We start from the raw sequence: 13180 nt of genomic DNA, 5'->3' as shown, positions 1-13180 counted from the left end.
TGAGGGCTTACTATTCAGTAGATTTAGAATAAACTCCAAAAGCCAGAGGAAGTTTAAACCACTTCTCCTCTTTTCTCTACTGGTTACGTGACATTATGATTTTAAGTAAAGTATTTCTTCAAAGTCCTTATATTTGTAAAATAAATTTTATACAATTCTTCAATACTAAGAGCTGAAGGATACTGACATTCAATTCTAGGAAATGATTTGCCTTTGTCCAGCCATAGCCATCAGATGCACAAGGTTATACATTACTACATAAAAATAATGCTGTTCGCATAGCAGAGGGAGATCAGCTCTGTGCTTTGTGACCACCTAGAGGGGTGGGATAGGGAGGTTGGGAGGGAGACGCAAGAGGGAGGTGATATGGGGATATATGTATATGTATAGCTGATTCACTTTGTTATAAAGCAGAAACTAACACACCATTGTAAAGCAATTATACTCTAATAAAGATGTTAAAAAAATGCTGTTTTTCCTATTTATTTTGTACAACCTAGTCATTTTATATGATGACCTTTTGGCAGGGCTCTAAATGTGATAGAATGGACCATATTTCCCATCTATCTTCTCTAAGAGAAGTAAATCAGGTAATGCCCGGCTTCCATGTCATGGTTGTTGTGGTATCAATAGAATCCTAAATTCTGAGGCTCAGTTACTCTCAGTGTCCTTTTATCACATCCAAGACACCATCGCTCATGAGTAACATGCTTGGGAATGGGAAATGGATCAAGCTGCTCTTTATAATTTGTCATAATATATCAGGATTGGACAAAAAAGTGGAATACAATTTGACTGATAAAAAATAAACCTGCTGAAATTAGTAACATTAAAGGTGGCTGTGGCTGTGGCTACGGCTTACAAATGAGTGTGCTTGGAAGTTATTTTATTGGAATGTAAATGACTTCAGCTAATGAAGTTGCTGGTCGTGGACAGGGTCCAAGAAATTCAGGTTGAACTTATAAGAAGTCAAGAAACTTCTAATGCAGTATTCTCTGATGCTGTCATGTGTTCTCAAAACAAATATGAAGTGACTGTCTTGGCCTTGGGGAGGTAGAGAAACAGAGCATGAACATTGGGAAGGTGTAGTATGAAAAAGAATATACTTGGGTTTTGTCCCATAAAGGCTCAGAAATTCAAAGACTCTAGGAATTTCCTGAGTGAGAAGAATTGCATTGTTATGGCAATGAGGTGGTTCATGCTGAGTTCATTAATAGTCTCTGGATGGGAGCTGGTCACCAGAATAACCAAGAAGGGGCTTAGAGGGTTGAGACTTTCAACTGCCAGACCTCTGGGGAAGGGAGAGGGCTCTATTTTAGTACCTCCATTTGATGTTACTTAAGTTTGAATGGAAACAGAATGGAAGAGAAGCTCTGATACACTGATAATTGAATTTTGCATTAGGATACATAGAGACGATGTCTTGAATATAAGCAGATATTTCCCATGTTTATTTTCTGGCAAAGCCACACTTCCCAGTATAGTTAAGAGGGACTTATTTGGGAAGTATTTTTCAATGTGAGGTGTGGACAGCTTGGTAACATGTTTTTCTGAAAGCTGACAAAGTCTGCAGTGAAGGACGTTGTGTTGTTGGGATGGAATTTGAAAGTCTTCACTTGTGAGTAGAAATAAAGCCTGAGGTATTAAATAAGACCTTTCCTCTGTGATCAGTTGGACACCACTGAGTGACTTTGAACAGGGAAGCAACATTTTTAAAGGCTCACTCCTGCTGCTGAGTTGAGAAAAGTAAAGAAAAGGAATAGCAAAAATGAATGTAGCAAGAGTGCAGAAGTTGTTGAAATAATCCAGGAAGGAGATGATTGGACTAGGGAGGTAGCAGTTGCTAAAGTTTCTAAAGTAAAAGCAAAGGTTCAAATATAGTATGAAAGTTTTAAATAAAATTGTTCAATAACTGTGCATATAAGAAAATGCAATCCTATAGTAAAAGACAAAGAATAATAAAGACAGTATTTGGAAAGAATATGTAAGTTAATAGAATTAGGCCAAACCTACTTCTTATCAATTAATGTAAACAGAACAAATCTAATTATTAAAAGAAATAGAGTTACAAGTTCTAACAAAGAACCTTACACTGAGTTTACCAGAAAAGATATAACTAAAATGAAAATGACACAGACATGTCACTCAGATTTTTAAAGTGTGCAAAAACGCTTGGGACTTCCCCGGCAGTCCAGTGGTTCAGACTCTGTGCTTCCACTGCAGGGGCCACATGCTTGACTCCTTGTTCAGGAACTAAGATCCTGCATGCTGCGTGGCCAAAAAAATAATGCTTACCAGACAGCTGCTAACAAAGAGTTTAAAGAATCTATGATATTACTTTCAAGCATTTTGTAATAAAGTTAAAAGTATTTACTAAGAAAAAGATGAACTTTAAATTATAGAAGGTAAATACACAATAAGGTTTAACAATCATATATATATATTTTTTTAAATTTTTATTTATTTATATTTATTTTTGGCTGTGTTGGGTCTTCGTTTCTGTGCGAGGGCTTTCTCTAGTTGCGGCAAGCGGGGGCCACCCTTCATCGCGGTGCGCGGGCCTCTCACTGTCGTGGCCTCTCTTGTTGCGGAGCACAGGCTCCAGACGTGCAGGCTCAGTAATTGTGGCTCACGGGCCCAGTTGCTCCGCGGCATGTGGGATCTTCCCAGACCAGGGCTCGAACCCGTGTCCCCTGCATTGGCAGGCAGATTCTCAACCGCTGCGCCACCAGGGAAGCCCCATATATTTTTACATATCAAATAAAACAGCTGATAAAAGTAAGAGAGAGCGAGGGTGAGGGAAGAAGAGAAGGAGGAAGGAACAAAAGAAGAGAGGAAAAGAGGAGGGGAGGGAAGAATACATAAAAGTATAAAATAAAATACACAAAGCACAAAAAACAGGATGAGCAAAGAGAATTGTATAAGATACAACAGAAATAGAGAAATTGAACTCATGTCTTTCAGATCTTCCTAATCAAATATCCTAAAAATTAATAATGAAATAGGCAATGTGATCAGGCAATCTATGAGCTTAAACAAAATAACTCATTTGAAACTTTGCTTTTTTTTTTTTTTTTTACAAGAAATAGCATTTTTAACATATACACACACACATATGTTGTCTACAATTCTCTCATCTCCCCAAACACTGAATCCATTGTTCAATTCAATATTCAAAGTAGGAATAATATAGACCATTTTCTCTGAATAACACTAGAAATTGAGAGAGAGAGGAAATGAGAGAAAGACAGAGAGGGAGAGAAGGAAAGAAAACCCCAGAAAATTAAATATTTACCTCATAAATAACTCTTGCAAAAAAGGAAAAAATAAAATAAGAGATTGCAAAATATCCAGAAAATAATGGTAGTGAAAACACAACATATCAAAATTAATAATCTATGACTAAAATGATGCTGAGAAAAATTAATAGACAATTGTTCACATACATAAACACATAATGATCAACCTCAAAAATATTTTTAAAAAATTAGAACAGAATTTTTGATGACACTTCACAAATTGCTTACTGTCTTTATTTCCTTTAATTATTCTTCTATATTAAGTCTGTGGGCCTTTGGTTTGAGATGGTCCAAGTTTAACACTTTCTATTTTTCACTGTTGCCCTCAGTAGGGAATTGTCCTTTCTTTTCCTCTCTTTTTCTCCTTTTCTTTCAGATGTGAGAAGGGCAGTTTGTGGGTAGCTTCCAGGACACTTTTGTTACATACTGTGAAGCAAAGAATTCTTAAAGCACAGCATAGGACAAAAATTGGCAAAAAGATTGGTTTTCTTATAAATTTCACACACTAATAACAGATAGAAAATGTGAGTTTTTATAACAAAAGAAAATGAGAGCCAATTTGGGGAATCATTAGTTAGAATGTAAAGATTTAAAGTTACAGTTTCCTAATATAAGTCATAAGGAGCTCTAATATGTAAAAGGTTGTAATAAACTCAGCTGGGAAAGAAATTTTCAATCCCTTCTCATCTGAATTTGGCTAGTTATAATAGCTACTTTGATTAATACTGGGCATCTTGTCTTTTTTTTTTTTTTTTTTTCTCAGAATTACTGTGAAGCTATCTCTGTGAAAATCTTGAAATATGTTTGTATGAGGCAGCCTCTGTATGTGGGGGAAGATGAAGAAAGCATACTTTTTTTAATCTAACATGTACAATGTAGGTAGTTAAGGATTTTTGATGTATGCTAGTGACATTTAGATATATATGTCCATGGTCTATTAGGATTATAAAGAAATAAGACAAGGTCACAGAAAAGATAAAATAATAAGCCTCTCACTGTGTCCCATTTCTTATGAAGATGACTTGAAACATATTTTTAATACTGGAGCTGTAACATCTTTAACAAATGATTTTCAGTATTAAGCATTAACCAGGTCATTGAATGACTCAACGTATGAACAAGGCCGAGGGACCAAGATAATCTGCCACATATCTGTAGCCAACTGAGGGTTTTATTATTTCATGATATCCTGGACCCCTTCCCAATGCAACACACTATGACTAGAATAAGTTTCCTTTTTGGTCCCATTATCAAGTGTTCTTTGATGGATATTTATTTCCAAATGTATTTTATGTTGTTTTGTAAGTAGAGATGCATACATGAAAATGATTTCTTGGTATATAATTCTGACTATGCTTTGGTACCACTGACAAAAAGCAGGTGAACAAGAGTTAAGGAAAGAAATTAAGTGCTTGCCTCCAAAGAAGCCAGTACATACTCTTCCCACTAAAACACCCATAAATAATGTGGTATAGTTGTGTTTCTGACTATTCCTTAATAGCATATACTACTGCAAACCATAAGACCATAAAAAAAATGGCAAATACTTAAAGGATTTATATAATATTTGGGTAATTAGATATTTTACATTTTGCTGGAGAGATTTTTTTCTGTAGATAAATATATGAATTTTTACCTGTATATTTCTTTCTGGATTTTTTGTTGCGATTAGCCATATCTAACTGCCCAACTATTATATATTCATATATTCTAAGTATTTAAACAAGGATAAATTGCTTTATTTTAAAGGAAACTACTAGCTAACTTCCTATTCAAAATTCTCATAAAGGTGAATGAGAAAAGGACTAACATCTAAATAGTAAATTAGTCAAAACATAGTCAGAAATATTTTTCCAGATATCTCATTGTATGTATCTCAGTTTCTAATACAATATTGAATAACTGCAAGATTATCCATCAACAGAGAATGGTTAAATGAATATCTAAAAATGAAATGTTATGGAGCTAATAAATGGACAATGTGGATCTTTTGCTCTCTTGTTGTCGAACTCAGATTCATGTTCCTGCTGCACAATGAGTCAAAAAAACCGAAACTTCAGAGTTTAGAGTAGAGAAAGGTTTATGGCAAGGGCCATGCAAGGAGTACACACAGCTTGTGCTCAGAAGAATTGAACTCCTGGTGTTCTTCAGGGAAGAGTTTTTATAGACAAATTTTTGTGGTAGGGCTGCAGAGTGTAGAACTATCTTCTGATTGGTTGGTGGTGAGGTGACAGAGAGGTGATTAAGGAATCTCAATCATCAGCCTTCTGGTTCCAACCAGACTGTGATCTATGTGCTTGTGCTCAGCCGAAGTTACAATCCTCCTCCTGGGTATTTCCTGTAGAAGAACTCAAAGATACGTATCAGCTTTATCGCTACACTACATGTTCCTTTAATGCTTTTCCTTTGTTTCTGCATTCCCTCACTTTCCTAATTAGTAACTATTTGAATCTGCCCTTTGGAACTCAGAGAAGGCCTACAAACAAGAAGCTAGGGACAAAGAAAGGCTTTTGTACCCAGGAGAGCCTCACAGGTTCCTGCATGATTTCTCTCTCACTCTTTTGCCCTTTAATGCTCATAAAAATAAGTCATTTTCAAAAGGTTGGATTTAAGAATATTCATTTTTCACTAATTTTTATTTGCTTACTGATATATCTGTTACAAAGTTATTTTAATTTGTAAACAAAAGTCTTTGAAATTAACTATATTAATCTCATTGTAAAATCTCCCAGTTTCTATATTTATGCTTTTCCATAACTTATGTGAGGTAGATAAAAATATTATAGCATTTACAGTAAATGTATTATTTTGTGTTTGTAGCTATTTGATGTTCCTACTGTTAAATAAAATTCATATTTTATGGCAAGACAAGAAAAAATTAAACATGAAAAACTTTTCTCGGCCCTTTGGCCTCCTCTTTGCCCCCTACTGTGCATTGTGTATATGCATTATGCATCAATCAAACCTCCCCCATTGACAGAAATACCTGATCAACCATAAAGAGCAACATTCTTCTAGCATCCACAAGATAACTCTTTAAAAGATAACATTCTTTCTTGATTTTGTAAGGGGCAAAAATGACACTTAGATCTGGATTATGTAAACTGTCAATTATATATCATTTAATGTAAACTTTCTGTTTAAAAACTTATATAACTGTGCCTTGACTTCTAATGGATAAAACAGTTCTCAGAGCTTTTTGATATGCTCTTCCCAGGTTATAATCCTCAAATTTGGCTTGAATAAAATTTTCCACTTATTTCATAGATTGACTGATTAATTTTTCATCAACACTACTTACCTTACTCTTATTTATATAACTTAAGTTTACAAATGAAAGTTACCTTCATATGGACCACAGAATATCAAAATATCTTAAAAAAATTGATTTGTTAAAATTAATGTCCTTTTTTAGGAAGCATATAAGATATTTTTAATGGAATGCATATTAAAGCAAATATTGTTCTTAAACCTAAATTGTTGATAAAAATCAGTCCTCTGACCTAATCAAAACATTGTTTTTATTTGTACCAAAAAACTAACCAGAATTCAAAGGCAGTGTTTAAAAGTTATTTTTTGTTGTTGTTGCAGTTAACAGGTAGAGATGTGTTTTATATATGAATTCAAATGTCAATTTTTATAATACTACCAGAGATTGAAGTCTCTGTCTTATATACTTCTCTATAGGTCAAGGAGTTTCAATTTATTCATACTTCTAGTCAATGTTTATGACTTTCTCTATAAGAGTAAAACTGATTCTTTTCCCAGAGGCTAGAAAATTTTACGATGATGACTTTCTGGGGATAAGAATCCTGAAGCTCATTTTCTGCTGGGGAGCAAGCTTCTCAGCTACATGGAGACTGCCACAAGCCAAATTGTATTGTGTTATATTGTGAGAAAGCATTCATTTTTGAACATTTGCAGCTGTTTGGAAGCTTCCATTTTCCAAGAGCATGTATTCTTTATAGCTCCATTTTAGCTATTAATTTTCTAAACCTTTGCTTTTCCAGTCTTTTTCTTGTATCATTAGAAATATTTAACAAAATATTTTTGGGGTAAAAATTCAGTTTTCTGTGAATTAGTTTTGTATCTTTTTGAAGATTTGAATCTTTGGCTTTAGAGCCTATAATTTGTCTATTAAGAGACAATGGACACAAACATAGATGTAATGATCAATTGCCATGGAGATAAGCATATCACCATAGCAACTTGTATCATGTATATGTGTATGAAAAATCCTGAGGGATGGGAAACGAAGATGTTGGATACGTGTGTGTATGTATTTTAATATTTTCAAAGGCTGAAGGATAATTTATCTTCTGTTAATTAGTGACTATCTTTCCAATTCATTGAAGAAATAGATGTAGAGTCACCTTGACAATTCTGGTCTTTTGCTTTGTATCTAACACATACTCATTCTATGTATATGGAAAATTAGTTATTCTCTTGCTGATCCACTTATGGGCTCATAAATAGCATTTCAGTTATTTGAACAAAGGGTCAGCTTACTTAATAATAATAATAATAAACCTGCATGGCATTCAGAACACTGCAGGACACAAAAAGAAGATGGTAGGAAATAGGCATTTAAGTTACTGAGATAAAATAGAGTCAGGGACAATGATATGGATAAATATAAACCAAAAAAAATCAAACTTTGCATTCTATTTTATTGGTAAAAGAATTTGAGTTATATTAAGAAATCCAAAAGTGATAGATTTTATTATTGTTCACAATTAATAAATGCCCTCCTTCCCTGTAAGAGGATTGATTATACATCCCTACCAACCACCATGTGACTTCATTGCAGAGAAATGTACATCCCACCACTTTGACTTTGGGGTAGATTTTATATCCTGCTTTGACCAGTGGAATGTGAGAAGAGTTCCCCCAACTGTGTGCAAGCAAGAGCTTTAAGAAACACTGTGAATCTCTGTGACTCTTTTGCTCTCTTCTCCTTTACACAAAACAACGTGTCTGAAACTGAGTCTTCTCCTCAGCCTGAGTCCTGGAAGGAGAAGATATGTGGATCAGAGCAGCTACAGCTCACACTCAGGTATTGTTATGTAATGTAAGCCAATGACTTTTTTCTAATCTTTGCAAATCTGCAAGTATGCAAATTAAAATGAACTTTTGTTTGTTTGTTTTTGGTTATTTATTCATCTGTCATCTGTCATCCCTCCCCATACTTTTTTAAATCATTTTAATTTTTTTTTATTCTAGTAAGAACAAAACATGAGATCTATCCTCAACAAATTTTTAAGTGCACACAACAGTTAACAACACTATAGTATTGTTAACCATAGGCACAATGCTGTACAGCAAATCTCTGGAATTTATTCATCTTGCATGACTAAAACTGTACACCCATTGAACAGCAATTTTCTGTTTTCCCTTCCCTCAGCCCCTGAAACCACCATTCTACTCTCTGTTCCTGAGTTTGGCTTTTTTAGATTCTACATGTAAGTGGAACCATGAATATTTGTCCTTCTATGACTGGCTAATTTTAATCAGCATAATGCCCTCAAAGTTCATTAATGTTGCTGCATATGGCAAGGTTTTCTTCTTCTTCTAAGGCTAAATAATATTACATTGCATGGATCTACCACATTTTCTTTATCCGTTCATCTGTCAATGGACACTTAGGTTGTTTCTTTGTCATGGGTATTGTGAATAATGCTTCAATGAACATGGGAGTGAATATATCTCTTCATGAACCTGATTTAAATGATTTTGAACATGTACCAAAAGTGGGATTTGGAGATCACATGGTAATTCTATTTTCATGTTTTAAGGAACCTTCCCATTCTTAATGTGCGTTTAGTAGAGCTGAGTCTACCCCAGCATTTTGGCTTTTGCTGGTTCAACCAGAGTATGGTTTTCATCATGTGGTCCACTAAGATTAAGGATCCCACTTAACATTGTTGGAAGAGAAGCCTCACATCCCCCTACCCCAACCAGGGGGCCTGACCTTGGCAGAACAGAAGCTGGTCCTGCTGTAGCAATGCATCAATAAGGAGAGAGTCAACCCGAGAAGGGCTCTTCAATAAGCAGCAACCAAACCTATTAACTGTCAGTGAGGTGAAATATACATTTCCAATTATGTAACCTGTTCACTGGGTGTTTGGGTCATCTTGCTATAGAAAATCAGTAACAATTATAATTTCCCCAAATTTCTATTGTTTGTTTATTTAAGAGTTTTTGTAAATATATATACCCATGCTCTAAATTGATACATGATTATCAATGACTCAATCTTTATGTGGCTTTTCATTTTATCATAATAAAATACATTTAGTGTTGCTATCTTATTTAAAATCATTTTACTTAGGAGGAAGCTGCTGACTGAAGTGACTGAAGACCTGCTGGGTGAGAAAAGGCAGCATCTTCAGCACCAGCATCCAAGCAGGAGGCGGAACTGTGCCCCTGGATGATTTTCAGCGGCTCCTAGCAGGGCTGCCCTTCAAGCCCTACAACTTCTGGGCCCCCGGCGTGCCCTCCACAACAATGTATACCTGCACGCCCTGCTCAAGTCCACACCCAGGTCTGGCAGATCTTTCTGGAGTTGCGGTTCACAGGGATGGCGACGGTCAAACTCCTGGAGCGCTCCTTCTGGTACTTTTGACGCCCTCTTCTAGCCCCAGCAGCACCCAGGACACGACCAGCATGACACCTTCCTGGGATATCCAGCCGAAGCCTTGCAGCTCCCAATGGACTATGTCCAACAGGTCAAACCGATCCGCTCTCAGGGTGGCCGGGGCTCACAGGTGAAAAAGCGGGACTGCAGGGGGCGGGAGGACGTGGGGAAAGTTCGCTGCATGTGCACGCACACCACGTCAGCCGCCACTCTCTGCCACCCCGCCTGAGCAAGCCCTTCATGCCCGCAAAGTACCTCACCTTCTACCGTGTGTTCTGGAAGGAGACCCTGCACGCCTCGCATTTGGCCGAGCTCCACCAGATCAATGGCCTTGTGGCTGACCACTGCCTCACCCCAGCCATCTCGTGGGCATCATGCCGGGGTTCTTCACCAAGCTAGTATCTCCCAACTCGCTTCAAGGCGGCCTACAGTCCTACACAGAGCCCAGCAAGGAGGCGACGGCTACCACCAAGTCCCGAAGAAGTGGATGGAGGCCGGGAGCTCCGGGCTCTTCTGCCCCAGATGCTGCCGCCCATAGGGCTCCCTAGGAACTGGTCGGTTGTTGCCTGAGGCCTCTCCCTGGAGCACCTGACCATGATCAAATGTGGCATCAAAATATCTGGGAGCTGGTGGGCCTAGGATGAATCTGCATATGGGGTAATACAGCCGGTTGCGCTGCCTGAAGGCCGAACCGATTCAGGTATAAATAATATAATTTGTGAGATGGGGGGTTGGGGGGTTCTTGGTGGGGCGGAGGGAAAATGGAAAAGAAAAAACGGGGGGAGGAGAGGCATCCAGTGGTTGCTTTATAACTTTGTTTAAAAAATTCAGTTGCCTAAATTTGGGGGAATATTTTGTAGTCTAATTCCATTCCCCTAGTCTATGAATCTGTCCGTTCACCAATACCACCGCTGTCTTGATTAATGTAGCTTTCAAGTAAACATTTAAATTGAAATGTATGAATCTTCCAAATTTGTTCTGCAGCTTTAAAATCATTTTTGTCAATTCATGTCTCTTTGTCTTTCCATATAAACTTTACACTTAGTCTTCAGATATCTACAAAAATCCTCCTGGAATTTTAATTAGGATTGCACTGAATCTACAGATCCAATTGGGGATAGTATATTTCCTAACAATGTTGAGTCTTCCAGTCTAAGAATATGGTATATCTGTTCATTTATTTGTTGTTTAATTACTTTCATTTGTGTTTTATAGTTTTCAACATACGGATCCTGAACGTATTTTTGTTAGGTTTTTACCTAATATTTCAATTTTATTCAGTGCTACAGTAAATGAAATTTATTTATTTTTTTAAATTCCATTTGTTCATTGTGAATAGTTAGGAATAAAATTGATATTTTTATGTCCACTTCGCATCCTAAGATGATAAACTCTATTAATTCTAGAAAATTTTCTGAGTTTTTCAGATTTCCCACATAGAAAATCATTTCATCTGTGATTAAAAAATGCTTATTTCTACTTTTATATTCTGTGTGCTTTGAATTTATTTCACTTTATCATTATATTGACTAGCATATCCAGCATAATGTTAAATATGTCAGGAGAGAGATTGCTCTTACCTTGTTGCTGATTTTAAGGGTAAGGCATACAGGCCTTCACTATTACGTATGATGTTAACAGTGGTTATTTTAGATACCCTTGTGAAGTGGAGGAATTCCCTTTTATTCCAAATTTACTGAGCGTTTATCATAAACTGATGTTGTTTTTTTTCAAATGCTTTCTATGCATCTGTTGATAGGATCTTGACCTTGTTAAGTCTGTTATTATGATGAATCACATTGACTGATATATAGATGTTGAACTTGCCTTGAATTATTAAAATAAATTCCATTTTGTTGTAAAAAAAAAAGAATCATTTTACTTAGAATTTTATTTTGTCTCATGTAGGCACTGCTGCACATATTGTCTCCATTTTATTATGTTTTGTCCTATCCATTTATTTTTGTCTTTTTTCTTTAATTTTAGGTGAGTTTGAAGAAAACAGCAAAGATTTGAGTTTTGTTTTTGAGTCAAAATATATTTATCTTGTCTTATCTTTACTAATAAATTTTAAATGATTGTGTGTTGTGAAGTTTTATCATTTTTTTCTATTTTGATGTTATGCCTCTTCCCTATTTTTAAAATTATGCTATATCCATGATTCTTTTTTTCTCTTTGTGTAATTTGAATGATCCAGTTTTAATTCGTAGTTAATTTTCTTAAGGTATTCTATATTTAAATTACATTGGCTCATACTACACATAGTGTTTTCCAGGTGCCTTTTTAGCTTTAGAAAATAAGATGACTGCTCTTTTATATTGATAACTTCAGAGCAACATCCACATAATCATTTTAATGGCTTCCTAGAAAGCTCTAATGAAATCATTTTTTGACATATGTCCATTTTCCACTAATTTATTTTTCAAAGCAATGCATCAGTGATATTTTTGTGCATGTGTATTTTTGTGAACTAATCTAAATGTCCTTAATGAAAATCCTTGTAAGGTTATTTTATGGGTCAAACAGTATGGACTTTTTAAAGTCTTTGACACATATTGGTAACTTACTCTCCAGAATGATGTACCAATATATATTACCAATATCAGTGCATGTAAAAGCCTTTTACCTTACACATAAGGTCTATCTGATGGATGTAAATGATCTTATTGTATACAAAATGTTTCTACTGATAGTTCTTTAATCTGTATTGATAAAGAGTTTCCACATGAATTTTCATTTGAACACTGGACTGTGTCTAGAAAAAAAAAAAAAAGTGTGCATCCATTGATTTAGTTTAATCCTTGTGTGCTAGAGATAAGGAAACAAGACTCTTTCAAGTTAAGGGTCATATACAAGGTCACAAGGCATAAGAAGACAGCCAGAATCAGATGGGACCCTGATGTCTGAGATTGCTTTTCATTTGTCCCATGTGGCATCATGCAGCTGGAAATATGTGGACATATTGCTAGTTTCACATGGGAAGGGGTTGACAGTGTTGACAGTTTGGGAATAAGTATAACTTTGGCCTTTCTTAGAGTAAAAAATATAGACACTAAACACATGGTAAGAAGGCAAGAAATTGGTAATTTCTCCATCAGTCTTGAGATTATGTGTCCAAGGACTCCGTACTTGGGAGACCATCTGCTGTGTATCTTTATTATGGACTCAGATTGTTTTTGTCTTTAACTGCCTATTATGTCTTAGAATATGTACAACTGCCATATTTAACATAATATGTTTTTAA

General features: G+C 35.7%; 1 pseudogene; it reads left to right on the top strand.

The window, feature by feature from the left end:
* The first annotated feature begins 913 nt into the window (after nucleotides 1-913).
* Nucleotides 914-10575, top strand: LOC114236794 (phenylalanine--tRNA ligase alpha subunit-like; annotated as a pseudogene).
* The last annotated feature ends 2605 nt before the right edge of the window (nucleotides 10576-13180 follow it).

This window comes from Balaenoptera acutorostrata, chromosome 12, assembly GCF_949987535.1.
Source record: "Balaenoptera acutorostrata chromosome 12, mBalAcu1.1, whole genome shotgun sequence".
Classification (NCBI taxonomy): domain Eukaryota; kingdom Metazoa; phylum Chordata; class Mammalia; order Artiodactyla; family Balaenopteridae; genus Balaenoptera; species Balaenoptera acutorostrata.
The sequence above is the reverse complement of the archived record's forward strand: the minus strand, read 5'-3'. Positions and strand labels throughout refer to the sequence as shown.